Source organism: Centropristis striata, chromosome 15, assembly GCF_030273125.1.
Source record: "Centropristis striata isolate RG_2023a ecotype Rhode Island chromosome 15, C.striata_1.0, whole genome shotgun sequence".
NCBI lineage: Eukaryota > Metazoa > Chordata > Actinopteri > Perciformes > Serranidae > Centropristis > Centropristis striata.
Window position 1 is genome coordinate 23962805 of NC_081531.1, and position 17010 is coordinate 23979814.

General features: G+C 42.2%; 1 non-coding gene across 1 annotated transcript; it reads left to right on the forward strand.

Moving 5' to 3' along the window:
• The first annotated feature begins 7469 nt into the window (after positions 1 to 7469).
• On the forward strand, positions 7470 to 7551 carry trnas-aga (transfer RNA serine (anticodon AGA)). Its single transcript has one exon. It is a non-coding gene; the product is annotated as a tRNA-Ser (tRNA).
• The last annotated feature ends 9459 nt before the right edge of the window (positions 7552 to 17010 follow it).

The window sequence follows — 17010 nt, forward strand, 5'->3', positions numbered from 1 at the left end:
TATTTTTGTAAAAGAAATTTGCTATGAACATTAAAAAACATATTCTCTTAAACACCATTTAGAATTAAACAATGGCCAACTTCAGGGCCATATTGGCAAAAGTATGAAGAATATGATGGATAATCGTTATGGATTTTTAACACAAAAAAATATTTATGAAGTACCTGAACCTAATAAAACATTTTATCATAATACTTCCTCATAATCATAACAATAACTTTGTGAGGTGTGTAAAAAATAATCATAAAATAAAATGATAAACATGTTTTCACATTAAAATGCCAAAATGCACTAAAATGCATGATAATGATGCACATTAGTTGAGGATTCAATGGTACAATGCAGGCTTCAGATTTGAAATAATTTATACATATATACTGATTTAAACGTTAGTTTTTTTTACTAAAGAAATTAGATGAGCAATTCTCAAAATAGTGCAGTCCAGTACAAAGAGATTCCTTGCAATTTCATCTTGTGAGACATTTTTCCTCTGATTTACTTTTCTAACTGACAGATATTAATCGGGGCAGAATGTTAACTTCTCTAACCCTTATGCCCTCCTCTGTAATTTTTGTAAAATTTTCTCTTCTTTTTTTCCCATTTGTTGATCATTTTGGTTTTGATTTGTGTTACAGCTTGAGGCATGACTTTTTGCAGGAACTTTTCATTTTAGTAATATTTTTGAAATCCATTGTCATTAACCCTTTCATGTCTTTTATACTCCATTGGTGCATTTACTACCCTCTGGTGACCCTCGTGGCCAAAAAAGGCCGCACACACAAAAACTGCTATTAAATAACCAAACATCAATATTTTTTTTCCGATTTTTTTCCATAAATGTCTTGCACAACTCCATACAGTTTATTTGATTTTTTCCAAAATTTCTTCCAAAACAACACAAAAGATTATTTTTTTCCCCATAAAATAAATAGTAGGGATCTGGAGTTTTGGTGGTGATTAGAGTCTTGGATATGTCAAAGATTAGCAACAAAATTGAAATGATTGCATTAGTATTTTTTATGTAGTGCCAGATACCCCCTCTGGTTTTATTATTATTTCCAAAAACAATACATTTTGTTTTGCTTGTGTTCAGCGATAACTTGGACACATCAATCCATTTTTTGCTTGTGTTCAGAGATAACTTGTTCACATCAATCCATCTTTTTATTTTTAAGTTCAGTTCCCATTGTATTCAGAAGATGTTCTTGAAGTGTTTGCCAGAACAAAACAAATTAATTAATCAATTCATGCATTGAGAGAGAGCACCAGGTCACATGGTGCAGGACCTGCTGGACACACACACATCACACACCACTAGGGATGGGTACCTTTCACATTTGAACCATTACGGTACCGATACCCGGTAGCTGTGGTACCCGGGTACTTTTGCGTTTGTTTATGTGGTAATAAATGTTAATTTGTTTCATAATAAAATCAAATTTTTTGAATTCAACATATTTATTTCTCAAAATAGAAACTTTAAAAAATATATCAAAACAATATATAATCCAGGATGAGCAGTGCTTTATTATTGAGCGAACGTGCATTTTGTAACATGAAGGTTGCATGTTATCAAGGAATGCAGAGGAGCGCTCTCAGGTTGCAAGTGCACGGAGGAGAAAAAAAAAAAAAAGGTTGCAAGTGCACGTGTGATTTGTTGTGATGACGTCGTAGCTGTGCGGCGCATCACCGGTCAGACAGTATTGTGGTCATAGCATGGTTGAAATAAACAAAGTTGAGTCAGGCTGCTCTGTGCACATATCGAGGATGACGCAGGAGTCTGAGCAATTTAATTTCAGCGAGGCAGTTTGGAGTAAATTGGCAGGTAATATTCCTGAGTTGAAGAGCAGAGTATTAGCAGAGGACCAGAGATGCAGCAGCTAGTTGCTAGCTGCTAATGACTGGTCTACAGAAGAATGGAGAGAGCAAACGGAGTAAGGAAGGTCCAATCTGGAGGCAGACGAAGGCCACGCCCGGGTAGAGACATTGGAGAGATAGCAGCTGGCGGCTAGCAGGCCTAGAGCCGGGCTGTTCGCCTCTGCGCCGGGTTAGAAGAGGGCAGCAGCTAGTGGCTAGTGGCCGTGGTGAGCAGACAGAAAAAAATAGAAAAAAAAAGAAAAGAAAAAATAGTGCGATCGTCAGCAGGCTTGATAATCAAATACGTTAAATGAAAACAGGTTGAAATCAATGATCAGTTTAAACTTAACGCCGTTAAGGTACCGAAACATGGTATCGTTTGATTTTACATGAATCGGTACTCGATTGTACGGACGGAATTCGGTCGGTACCTATAAAAGTACCGAATTCGGTACCCATCCCTACACACCACATCACATGCCATCACACACATTTCACACACACCACATTACATCACATAACATCCCCTGGTGGTCACAAACCTCCATTATATAACTGGCAAAATAGAAGAATTTCATGCATCGGCCTACAAAATTGAAAAATGGTGGAATTTGGTGGAATACAGTGAAAATGTCAAATAACACTAATTTTCTTCAAATTGAAATGCGGACATTACAGAATGCATGTTTTTATAACTTCGTGCCAGTGAGATTAATAAATGTGGTTTGAATGGAAGTCAATGAGGCATCAATGGCCACGAGGGTCACCAGAGGGAGTATCTGGCACTAATACTATATGCATTCAAATCAATCTTTTGGCTAATCTTTGACATATCCAAGACTCTAATCTCCACCAAAACACCAAGTCTCTACTATTTATTATATGGAAAATAATACATTTTTTTTGTTTTTTGGAAGAAATTATGGAAAACTTCAAAGATATAAACTGGCATATAAAGGGTTAAAATTCTGAAAATGATTTAATGTTTGGTAGTTTTCAACAAGTCTGAAGTTGTTTAAGAGATTTATGGGAAAAAAATCTGAAAAAATATTGATGTATGGTGATTTAATAGTAAGGAGGAGGGCACAAGGGCTTACTTACTTACCATACACAACATTGAAAAGACGCAAGTCCTTAAACTTCTTTTTCCCATGATGGCCAAACATGTTGTACTTCAATGCCAGCTCGTTTGACAGAATGTATTTCATCATTCGCCTTGTTGCATCATCTACACTTGTACCCCCTGCAACAATGGCAACCTAGGGATGAGAGAAAAAAGGTCCATTAAATTCTAAGACAATAAGATTCAAAGATTTATTTTTTTAAAAGTCAACTAAACATTTGAAGTTTTAGCCTCTATGTAATTTACTGTAATGTAACACATATTATTATTTTCGAAATAAAGTTAAAAAAATAAATAAAAAGAAGAAAATTAAAAAAAAAAAACACCCCCCAAAAAACAGCAGACATTAAACTGTGGTCCCCCAGTTTCTCCTCGAGAGCCTCAACATTTGCTTGAGTTTGCAGCGGGAAGACCACTCCATCAGGAACCTCCATCACTGATCCATCTTGCTTCTTCAGCAGGACATTTAGCATCTTACCATGAACCTTCTGGGTCTCCTTAATTTCTTCTAACATTGTAAGAAGAGAACATGGCTTCACAACTGGGGCTTGAAACCCTCTGGACAGTGGAACTGGCGACTCGCTGGGCAGTGGAGCTGGTGACCTTCTGGACAGTGGAAACTGCAACCAGCTGGGCAGTGGTTGTAGGCGGATTTGAAGAGGTGTGTTTTGAGTGGGTGATTTTAGAGCATGTGTTGACCACCCCCAGCAGACGATTTCTGTTCTGGAGAGACAGGGAGGGGAACCAACCTGTGAGAAAGCAAGCACACTTTCAATGTGGTTTATGTTGGAGTCCTCCAGGCGGTTGAGATAGTGCCTTGCGTAGACGGAGAGAAACCAATGCAGTGTTGGTACTGGGTGCACCTGCGGCCATGGAGCTGCCCCTGGCACATTGAGCTTCTTGAGCCCAGACAAATAGGCCATGGAGCATACCATCCACTCCACTTTCTTGTGTGCTGCTCCACCAGAAAGGTTCGGAGGCGAGATGGGCTATTCCCCTGTGTGCGCTCCCTCAGCAACCCAATCACCGCCTTGTGACAGGCCAGCCTGTGAAGGGAAGAGACAACCAGACAGACAAACGGACAAAAGAGACCCTCTGGATGGTCCTGTACAGTCCAGTGCCGTTCAGCCTGTGGCCATAAGAGGGGCACACAAGCCGGTATGTCCGCATCTTGAATGGAATCCAGAGAAAGAACCGGCACTGGAAAAAGGCGTGGGCTGAGGCGGGGTGCTAGGAATAGAGGAGCCGATGTCCAGGGGGGCACCACCACAGGCACAGCTTGGAGGTCAGGACCGACTGGCCACCTGCGCCTCTGGTGAACAAGGCCCAACCCAGCCAGTCCTGCTGCTCCTCTGGCAGTGTCTGCCTCCAGCCTTTGGGCAGCAACTGCAAAGTACAAACACATGTCTCAGTCAACAACTGACACAAACAACTGTGTCAACAAGTCGCTCCTACCTGTTTGTCAGAGGTCAGAGCTGGGGGTTTGGGCTCTCCAGCACCAGCACATCAGTCGGCTGTGTGGGTGAAGAAGGCTCGTGAAAGCCTGCACTGACATTTGTGAACACAACTTGAGAGCTGAGTGTGAACAGGGAGTGAGAGTCTTACTTGGCGGTGGCCTCTGCTGAGCCTGGGACGTGGCGGACTGGTTGGCTGCAGCCCGGCTTGATGCACTGCTGTGTCAGCAGCCACTGCATGTAGCTACAAGACAACAGCAAAACACAGCATAAGCTCACTCACCCTCACACACACAGACACACACACAGAGACACGCACACTCAAACGCACCGTTGTCTGGAATTCTTACTCCTTCCTGGTCTCATAGTAGACCCGGTAGGTGTCATCTGCATGGTCACCAAACCCCACCAGTGCCTGGCTTGTCATCCATTCTGCATAGAGTCAGACAAAGAACAGAATGTATTTCACACATCATGTCTTTAGATTGTTTGAACACACAGAGATACCTTCAGATCAACCTGTACATACATACATGCATATGTATGGTCCTTTCTCTTTTTCATCTGGAAGCAACTGAACTTAATGGCAGTTGGGTTTTTTGTTGTTTTGTTCTTATTATCTTATTATAGGATACTTTCACTATCTGCACTGCCTCGTGCCTAGGAGGTGTAACCTACAGTCATGTAAACGTATATGTACGTACGTACAGGTGCATCTCAATAAATCAGAATATGAAAGAAAGTTTATTTATGTCAGTAATTCAATTCAAAATGTGGAAATAACACATTACATAGATCCATTACACACAGAATGAAACATTTCATGTCTTAATTTATCTGATCTTATCTTCTGCAACCAAAGTCACAAGACTTTGAGTGAATGCCAGAGGCCCGGTGGTAGCATCTTGTCCAGAGGGTGTAGTGAGAGCGTTGTGTCAGACTGGCACCTCTGCGCTAAAGAGTCCCTATGAGACATGACACTATCAAGAATCAAGTCAAGGCAGCAAGTGCCTGAACCAAACTCTAAACAAATTCTGAATCCAAATCAGGGACTCCTACTACAAAACTCTGGCATCGCAAGCTGTTGAGAAATGCATTGAGGAAAGCTTTAAAATTAAATTATCTGACTCCAACACAAAATCCTCACCTATTTCTCTGCGCCGATCATTTGATGGGGAAAGGATGAGTAGGAGACGTCCGAGTTCTCAGTTTTACTTCATTTTATTACAATACGTCAAGGAATGTGCAGTTACAGAGTCTCTGGATTCAATCCACACGTCCCTTACATAACATTAGGCTGGTCAGTTCATGAGGTCGGAACGCAGTCTACTTTCCCTGAACCCTTGATTTTTCAGTATTTTGGATATGTGGACACGTCATGTCACCAGAAGACAGTTATCTTTCCTGTTCAGCACACCATATCTGTGACCTGACCTGTTAACAAAATTTGCAGATATATATTATTGGAGCAACCCGTTCTCATTCCCAAAGCGTAAAATACCGACGATTTGTCACACGTATCATACTGACGCAAAGGGTACCCTTCCACGTCTGTGTGAAACGCTCTGGGTTCTCACTTGACTCCAATATAAACACGCTCGCGGCGCTGAGAAACGCTTAGAGCAGAGGCTACAGCCGTCTATTCACTCCAATAATATCCCGACCACGGCCCTACATGACGCTGCGAGCGACAATCTGATTGGAGAACCGAGGACCCTGTGCACGGAAGTATTTTTCTCACTATTTTAAGGATTTCTTTTAATGACATCGTCAACATTTCTCAACACAAACACATCAAAGTCTCACTGATAATTCAACAATAAAATAGCTTCATGTTGTGGCTCTCAGTATCATTTTTTTCTCCTTCGATTCTGAGAAATAAACTTTTATTCGTTTGTTTTGGATAGCGGAAAGGCCTACATTACCCACAATCCTCAACAACAGTTGCTACGGCAATCCACTGGCGGATATTTCTCTCATTTTTAGTGAAAAAAAACAATATTTTGACTTTGTTTCTGCATAAAAATGGATTTTGATTACATTTCTAGCGAGAAATATATGTTTTATTTTCTAAATATTCACTCAGTGAAGGTACATAATCACTTTGTGGCGAAGATCTCGCCAGAAAAATACGATCCGCTGTGTTTTATTTTGAAATCTGTTTTATTTTGTAATCTACCTCATGTGCTGTGCGATCCTACCGGATGTGGTCCTCATTGAATCGCGCTTTACTGTAAATGGCCCGGACTCTGTTTAATGAAGATATTTTAACTAAATCAGGAGAGCAAACATTGTTAAATGTTTTTTAGCATAGATAATGTACATACAGTATAATTATTTATTAGACAGTGTGTGATATTCGATATATTGGGTAGAAATAGGTTTTTACAACCCTAATACGGAAGAACTACAAAACGTTTTTTCTGATGTCGACATAAGTACTGAAGAGAGGTCTAGGGAGTTTTTTTTTTTTTTAAAAACAGGGTTTCCCCTAAAATTGGAAGTTGGAAATACTTAATTAGTGGCTTTCCAGGGATTTGAGGGGATGTCAATCACATTTTTGGCATCATAATTTAAATATTGTCTTGTTCAATGGGGGCTTTTTTATTTTTTCAGCATATCCTAAAGCCCCCCCACTCCCACCCCTTAGTGACTATGCTCACATTATAGTCCATATCAACACCTGTCTGTAACCCTTTTTGTCTCTTAGTTATAATCATTTAAATATGCCCCAGGGTTAAGGTTGAAAGGTCAATATCTCAAAGCAAGAATATTATAGAACCTTGAAATTGATATATGTTACTCTCCAGGCCAAGACCTTTCCGGTGATGTATTTGGTTTAGCTCTTTGACAAAGTTTTATTTTTTTCAAACCTTGGAAATCTGCCCTATCAGACTTAGATTTCCACAGACCTTTGAGTACTCTGAGTGTGAGATGTGAAAACATTGGTACATCTATGTACATGCCCTGTTTTTCCTCAGCCATTGAGACAGTTGTAAACATTTTTTCAAAGAGGCTTTTTAGCCATGATTTGATTTGTCGTGGCCGAGTTGTTAAGGCGATGGACTAGAAATCCAATGGGGTCTCCCCGCGCAGGTTCGAATCCTGCTGACAATGGAAATGAGTTGTAGTCAACTCTCTCTGCATTTTCAGACACATCACAGGTGCTACATGGGACAACATTGCTCTGAGAGACAACAGGTGGACCCGTTGTTAATTAAAAGTTGCTGCGTCTTCTTGTAGCTTGCAGATAATTGTCCTTCTTATTTTCAATCAAATTTAACTCAATTTTCATCCTAAGTAGCTCTCTTACACATCATCTTTGAAAAGGTCTTTGGGAGTACGGCTACAATTGCAAGAAAGGTTGTATGTGCAGCCTTTTAGATGGAGATGTGACTTGAGTGAGCAGTCTCGGTTTGGGCAGATGACTACATACATTTTACTTTTGCGCACAAACGCACTGGTGGAAAGAAGAGCAAGCCTGGGAAAGGTTGCAGCTCCTCATACAGTCCTTGCTGCAGCATGATCAGATTGGAGGAAACTGTTCACTCCGATTTCTTTGAACAGTTGACAATTCTGCATGAACTTGCTTCTTTTGCTCCATTCATTTTAAAGTCGGCTGGCAGACCAAAGGGCTCCAGGCTACATTAGCCCAAGCTAACGTGACACACCCAAATCTCCATCTGAAATGTTCCTGGACAAGATGCCAGCACTTGGGCGCAGCTGGTGTACGGACGCAGGATGCTTGAGATCAGAAAACACATTGTCTTCCACCAACATCTTTAGACCTGACTCGATCTCCAGTGAAGCTGGAGCAGCCTGTCCTCACTAAAACAGCCACTTCCAGTCTCAATGCCCAAAGATGTTGCCAATTTTGAAGGGAAAGACCTTTTGCACAGCGATGGTGGTATAGTGGTGAGCATAGCTGCCTTCCACGCGGGGGCCACCCGCGGATAGGTGTAGAGGACTTTTCCAACGAAGAAGGGCACCTTCGCAGAACTGGGTTCGCGTCCCCCCTCATCCGAGCTAAAAAACTCATATTTGGTTCGAACTTGTTTTGCGACATAGTGTGTGCACAATTAAAAAACATCACATCCGATCCATTCTAACATTTATTAAGATATTTGATCGCTGATATTTGAATAAATCATGGTGAAACAATAAATCTTTAGGGTGGTTATAATGCCACCTGTTTATTAAACGTCAGGTAATCATGCTACTTGAAAGAATGGTCCTTTTACATGCTGCTACTGGTCAAGGGTTGAATTAAACATAACAACACCAATAATAATTATAATAGTAATAATCATTACTATCATTAATATAATTTCTGTTGTTGTTCAATCTATAATACTAAAAATATTATGGTAATTATTATTGATTTCACAAGAAACAATTAGATACAATATATTTATTTAAAAAAACAACTGATGAAAGGAAAAAAATGATTTTTATAGATATCTCCACAATCAGCATGTACATAATATAAAGAATTAAACAGACTTCAATGACCTCTTCACATAACCCACAGTCTCAGACCTCACTGGCTGGTCTAGACTAAACTGAAAGAAAGAAATGAAGAGATAAAATGATGCATGTTGGCACAGCATTTGCTAATTAGCATGTCTTAGGATGTCTTTCAAAGTTTGAATTCAATTTGTATATTCTAGAAATAAACTTGAATCTCAAGGAGTATATCTTTAGGCACATCTATAAATGCTTAATAGATGTTGGGCAAAAATTAAAAAATCTCAAACTGACAAAGCACGAGGAAAGAGCAGCAGTGTTTACTGTTTTTCTTTAGATACCTTCCTGAACCGGAGCAACTCAAATACCCAATGTTTTTGAATTTCAGCTCATTAAAAGTCAATTGTTGTAGTACTTTAGTTCTTCACTTGTACCTTCTTGGTGAAGCTGGTCGAAGAGGAGCCCACCATAGCCCGGTTGGTGACTCTTCCATTAAACACAGACTGGACTGAACTGATGAAGCTGGACTTTCCAGAATTGACCGGGCCCAGGAGGAGAACCCGAGCCTGAGTCACCTCTTCACACTTCGGTGTGTAGGAGCTGATGGTCTTCATCACAATACTGAAAACATTTATTGAGGTCTACAAAAGCAAATTTAACAAGAATTCCAAAGGGAATTCCAAATGTTGGAGACAGTGTGGTTCTCAAGACATCAGTCACTGGCATATGTTTTGGGACTGTTCACTGATAAAACCCTTTTTGGAACTGGTTACTTCCTGAACTGCTCACAATACAAGAATAGATTGAAATAGTGAATCACATTTATGTACAGAGTATAATATGGAAATAAAAGAAAAGAAACAACAGAATTCTTAACAATCAAACAAACACAATCAAAACCAACAAGCTGAACAGATATACAGAATATATACATATATACAGTAAATAGTCTCTTCCTCCACACTATCTCACTTCCTCTTTTCTTTTATCCATCTGTCCCTTTCAGCCTCGAAGAAGTGGGACTGCTGGAAGTCTCCCCAACTCATCTCCTCCACCATGCCCTCCTCCTTATATAAAGAGTACACTCTCGAGGGACAGTATATGTACTTCCCTGGCACATCGGGGAAGGAGGTGTGAATGTGAGGGCTGCCGAGACCCTGCCTGAGTGGCTGGTGGCAGGACCTGCAAAGGTGACCAGTTGGCAACTTTACATCAGCCTTCCTCTTGGCCCTCTCCTCTGCCACCCGTCTCCACTCTGCACCCCTCTTTCTGGCAGCCTCCAGCTCCCGCTCAAAAAATGGAGAGGCAGCAAAATCCTCAAAGGACATCCTTTGGTTTGTAAGGCCTTCATGTGCATAGGTCTTGAAGACCTTTGTGGAGCAGTAAAAGTATTTGACTGTCGGTGTTTGAAAAAAAAAATGAACTGAAGAACCATGACCAAGATAACGGGACTTTGGCTGACCGCAGGCTAAACACTTCCTGGTCATCTTCCGCTGCTGCTGCTGCTGCTGCTGCTGCTGCTGTTGTGGTTGTTGTTGTTGTTGTTGTTGTTGTTGTTGATGTTGATGTTGTTGTTGTTGCTTTTCCAGGATGTCTGTCACAATCTTCTCCAATGATGCACGGCTCAGTGACACCTCCTGGGAGGGAGCAACGTGAGGAGGGTTGACTGTTGCAGGAGGCAAGGTTGTGACAGGCACACTTAATGTTTGGCTGCCTGTGGTTAAACTCTGCCAAAGCTGCTGTGTCTCCACAACCTTTTCTGGGCTTGTATTGAGGGAGGAGCTGGTGTTTTTAAGTTTGGCTAGATGCTTCACATATCTGGAGATATGCTGGCAGGTGGTGGGATGAAGGAGGCTGTTAGGGTCAGTGCAAGCCCTCTGCACCATGGCAGCATAATCTGCATCGACCCGCTTCAACAGACCTTTAGCTCCATGATGCTTGATCAAAAGTCCATCAATGGCAGCTCTCATTGGTGCTGTCCACCTGCTATGGTCCAGGACTTGAACAAGGCCTCCTGTCTTGATGGGTCCAGTGCGGGTGGCCCGAGGTGAGGAGGATACAGGCAGTGGTGCTACCCCTGGAAGGCCTGAAAGAAAAATGTAAAAAATCAAGCATATGCTTATTATGTTGTTTTTTGACACATTTCAGAAGACTCATATTATTATACTGCAGTAATATGTTTGGCACAGTTCTGTCGAACACAGTGATCACTAAAAGTAAGTTTTACTTTTGCAGTTGCAACAAAAATTCTGTGTGACATATGTGACAAGTTAAATAAAAGGAAATAAAACATTTAAAGTTCATCTGTACAGATGTTTTTCTTATAGGTTTTACATTCTACATTCACTATTACTATTACTAACACTTATTATTGTTTACTGACAATATATTAATATAACCATCATGATATTATTTGCACCCTAAGTGTCCATGCCTCTGTTTAACTGTTAGGTCTGTATGAGGGATGGTAGGTGGGTAATTTGAATGACCTGTGTCCATCAAAGACTGCATCTCTGCTTTCACTGCGCGCTGCTGGAAAGACAGGACCGGCACTGGATCCCCCTGGACAGGTCCACTGGTCTCCTGAAACATAGCATCAAATGTAGTGATTTAGTCACTCAATCTGTTGGTCAGTCAGTAATCGACAATAAGTGATTAAACTGTATTACCTGAGCTTCTGTGTCCATGACAGCAGCAGGGGAGTGGCACACTTCGTCCTGGGAAGAGGACTGCGCCTGTGTCTCCTTGTCCTTGTCCCTGTCCCAGTTGAAGAGAACAGGACGGCAGCCTGGCTCCGCATACTCTAAGCCAAATCTCTCCCCTGTGTCCCTGTGTGAAGTCTGCAGAGCTGGGTATTTGGCCTTTCCTGTGACCTTCAAGGAGCATTTGTTCAACTCAAAGATCAACAAGGGGTCAAACACAGCTGGCAGCTCCACATCAGGCTGCTTCAAGTCCACCAGTCTTTTGAAGTTCCAGCGGACCACTCCAGTCATGGCCTGGGCCTGGAAAAGCGCGCAGGACACCCGGTTGCCTGTCACCCACTGGGCTTGGTGAAAATGGAAGCCCTACTGCTGAGAGGTGCCTCTCACAGGGATCCAGACAGGTACAGCAGCACCCTCGCCCTTGGTGTAGTTGAGCTGCAAGGTGGACGCCTTAAAGAGGGGTACGTCACTCGTGTCCTTTGCCAGATAGAAGTGATGTAGGACATCTTCAACTCTCTGCAGCAGGTCCCTGCTCTGTGGCACCTTTGTCCTGCAGTGTTCTCTTATGTGCTGCTTGGTGGGATTAGCAGGAGAGATCCCACAGAAGGTGTACGCGTCCTTGAGCTTCTGGAGGTCGCTCTGGTCCACAATGACGAATGCTGCAGAGAGGAACTGGCAAAAAGAACTAAACAGAGGATGGTGTTCTGAGACGCACTCCCTGGTAAAGCGCCGCATGCAATGAAACAAGTCTAATTTGACAGTTATGTCCTTATTAAACTTGCTCCTTGATGCACAGGTGTTTTCCAGGTTTCCCGAAGTGGCCTGTGTAATGATGGCCTCTGTGGTCCTCCAGCAGTCCCACAGAAGGTGGTCCTGAGCCCCAGGAACCAGGACCTTGAAGGCAGCACAGCAGTCCCTAAACATTATAAAGAAAAGTCATTAGAGCTGTAACATTTCTGACAATAGGGCAGTCTGGAGACTGTGGTAGTAGTGTAGTTACACAGTAACTCTCTCACCTCTGCCTGACAGAGAGAACTCTGATCTCTCTACTGTTTTTACTCCATTTATAGCATGTTTACATCTGCAGATTCTATGTTCTTTAAAGTCTATTTATCTATCTATATTACCTGTGGTTCTATTTTTGCACATTCATGTGTATATTTTGGTTCTGTTATTGCACATTCATAGGAATTGTTTATTTCTTGTACAGTTGTATAGATTATTTTTGTTTATAGTATAGTCTGCACTGTATATATATCTTTCTATTTATGTTATGTACAGGGTGTTTTTTTGTGGACCCACTGCTGCTGTGACAAAATATTTTCTCAGTCTGGGATCAATGAAGTAATTCTATTCTATTCTATTCTATTCTATTCTATTCTATATCTTTGTACAAAATTAATTATAATTCATAATAATAATGTCCAATCTAGTACAGTTTGGAAGTGGTACTTGTTCTTTATACCTGTCCACCCACTGGTAGCCTGCCTTCTCCACTCCAGCTGCAGTGTAGCGCTGAGCCAGGCCCTCATACATCGGCTGGAGTGAGCGGTCGCACTCAGACTGCAGCATCACCCAGCTCAGGATCATCTAGTTCTCATTCATAATAGCATAGGAAGACATTGTGCCGGATGACAGCACAACCTTCCTAGCTACCTTGCGGGTGTGATCCGACCTGAGTGCCCGTCCAAAGGTCCCCTGGAGCAACAGGGTGAGAAGCTCCTTCTGCCTCTTGTACTCATGGCACAGGCAGTTCACAAGATAGTGTGAAGACACAGACACTCCACACCAGCCATCAGCATCTGAGTAGCCGCCAAATGGAGCAGGAGTGTCCGTCTGTCTGAGCAGCCCAGTGATGGTGCTCTGGCCATAAACCCCTGCCTCAGCATCCCTGATGTTCTGGACACTTAGCAGGTAGGCCAGATGAGCTCTCTCATACTTCAGATGAAGCACCTCTGTCAACTGCTTGGCCATGTCCTCTGGTGATTTGCCACTGCGCCTCAGCTCGTCCATCACCGATTTGCAGATGGCCTTTTTGTGCGTCAGGAAGGCTGGGACAATGTTGCTGAAGCGCTTTGGTAGCTTCTCCAACCACTGGGGCTTGTCAGCATGTCAGTACCTCTTACAGGCCTTGCACGTGAGACGTGAGGCCAATATGTAGTACTGACCGCCAGTGCCGATGATGACTCTTGGCCTCCCAATGCCTGAAGACGCTACCTGAGGGGTGGGACAACCATGAAGGCAGGGCAGGATGTAGTTGTTTTTCATCCTCTCCATGATCGTGTGCTCTGGCTTCCAAATGAAAAAAGGATGAAGCTGAAAGAACTTGACCGATGGCAGCTCTGTGATGGAGTCAATGAGCTCAGGCTGAGGTGGGTAACGCCATAGGGCCAGCATATTCATGGGGCGACGTACTGGACGTGACCCTGGCCACAGACCCTGGCCACAGACCCAATGCCTCCATTTCAGTCTTCATCCATATTTTTTGTTGGTGGGAGCAGTTCCACTGTGCAACATCCTGATCGTATGCTGGGACAGAGGGCGCAGGCTGCCTGATGTGAGGCGCTGGACATGGAAGAGCTGTGAAACACAAACACATTACAGTGTAAGAGAAAGGGAAAGAGTGCTCTATATCAATGACTGCTATGGTTTACACAGTGTGACAGATATTCATACCTTCATCAAGGATGATGTTTCTATGTACCTCCACAGGGGTGATAATCTGTGATGAGGAATCTAGGATGGTGAGATACAAACAGCAAAGTTAAGTGTTAGCATTTGCTTAAGATGTTCCTTATCAGAGCATTTTATAAACAAACATTTACCTTCAGGAGGAGATGGAGCAGTTATGAGTCCAGACTCAACGGCGGGAGACTGGTTTACTGTGCGCTTTAAAAAATTGTTGCAACAGAAACAGCCTTAAATAAAATTACTTGACACACGAATGCTATAAAATACATAGAACATGTGATTTTTATCTGTCAAAACTAAACTGATATGTATGTGAGTTATACTGGAAGTATAACAGCAATGCTTGTGTGACAGTTTCATACCTTGTCCCAACACATTGGGCTCCTGATCTCCAACCCCGAGCTGTGGTGCAATGGCAAGCAGCTGAGGAGGGACTGGCAAAGGAGCCTTCGCTGTGTCTGGGAGATTAAAAAAAGAAAATATGAAGAAACATTGTACAATTGCCATTGGTTCAAATTAAGAAGTTGAAATATAACAACCTTTCACAGAAGAAAATCTATTGCCAGGAGGCTCTGCAGGTCCAGAGACAGCAGTAGCTGTTGGCTTCGTCCTGTGTGCTGTAAAGACAATCCGTGTCATTTTCCTCACACTGAAGTTTGTTTATGCTTCACAATCTGTCTTTACCTGTTTTCTCTGGAGCCAACTGCTAGCAAGGACTGAATGTTTTGATGAAATTGTGAATGAGTGTTTTTTGATATGGAAATACACAGTGATTTTTTTCATTCTAAAAACAGGTAAAGCACAGAAGCGAAATCAATACTTATGTCTTATACTTATCGAAAAATACAACTCGACATTCAAAGATGTGGCTTGTTAGCCTATACCATAGCTGGGTGTTCTTAGACACCATGTTTTTTCACATGCCAAATCCTTGAATGACAGCAAAATAGAAAGCATGCAAAAACCAAACTACTTACCATCATTGTCGACATGTTTCTTTAAGTTAGTGGGAGAGCAAATGAACACACACATCAGAACAGACCAGAACACGGCCAAAACAACAAACTAGTTGACAAAAAAAGTAATGGCAGGTGAATTCTGGTGAAAACCGAATCCTCCGTCCACACTGATGAGGAAACCTTTTGGTGGGGGCACCGCTGTGGCTCTGGGTACTGCTGCTGGTGGTCCTGAAAGCACGTGTGACTTATTACAATTTTATCATGTACAGTGAGATTTTTAAGAAGTTATTACAATTATTTGGACAGGTTTATCTATTTATTAAACTAGAATCAACCTACTTAGTTCAGCGTCAAATTTGGACGGTGATAAATTCAGCATCCCCCTCTCCAGCTCCTCGTCTTCCTCCATCACTGAGAGATTAAACAATAACATTAATTATGCATCAGGTAAATTACATGTTCACATAAAATCAGCATTTGCATATTTTTCCACGAACCTATAGTGTTAGATGGTGGCACGGAGACAGCTGATGCACAGGACTCAGCAGTCTGCTGCTTCCTGAGGTACTGCTGCAGGTTGAACATCTTGCTGTTTGGGACGCACTTGGCTCTGAGGATGAAATCCACATAACCATCAGCCCTTTTCTCCCAGATCTGCTTCTAGGTGTCCTTGGCCCTTGCTCCAAAGCCAACAACACTGTCGCCTTCTGAAGCCACGGGTGTCGCAAGCTTCCGGGAGAACAGGTAGTCCCTCAGGTCCACAACTTCCTGGAAACTCCTGGCGTAGTCCAGAAATGACAGCAGGCTATCCTTGCTGTGTCCCTGGGGGTTGAAGGGACACACCGTCTTTCTCCTCCTCATCTACCTTCCTTAACAGGAAGATGATGTAACCTACATCATTTTCCATTAACCATCTGTATCGCTTCTCTTTATACTTCCCAAACTGTAACACAAACTCCCCTGTCACCTCAGACACATCCCCGCCCCTCTGAAAGACCTCAGTAAGCGCGTTTGTCTTTACTGTGTCATGACTCTGGGGCGGGGACCTGTCCTGAAGCAAAGGGTTTCTTTTTATTTTCATGGCCTCCTCTGAGGGGTCCTGTCGCAGGTGGCCCGATGGACCCTTCCTAAAGGACACCCTCATCCTTCCCGGAAAGAAGTTAACTGACCTCTTCATATTTCCTGTGCACAACCAAACACAATGGTTATTATACAGTAATAATTCAAAATGTAATATCACTGTTATAGCAACTGTTACTCATGTTAAGTGGGCCATACAGACAGATATATTACATATCTGTTACACCTTTTAATAACAAATATGCCACAACGATTAAACACGTTTTATATGAAGGCATTCAAACAGACATATAATATATTGGTATGTGGTGTAGTATTGAACGAACGAACGAACGAACGAACGTTGGATAATGGCGGCAAAGACAATTGAAATCTCGACCGACAACTCTTAAAGATGTGCAAAGTAGTATTAGTAAAATGAGCTGTTGTTAACAGACATGCCTGTTATATTTCTAACTAGTAAACCTACCTACTTGCTAACGTTACCTAAGTTAACAACACACCGATTACAACCTGTACTTGCGTAAACATCAACAACATAACCTCAGCATAACTCTTTCTGAGAGAGATTAATCTATTAAAAGACAGAACAACACTTACGTTTGACAAATTTGACCGGGGAAAATGCAGATGAAAAAACACGTAGGTATGTATGTATATATGTTTGGATGTATGTA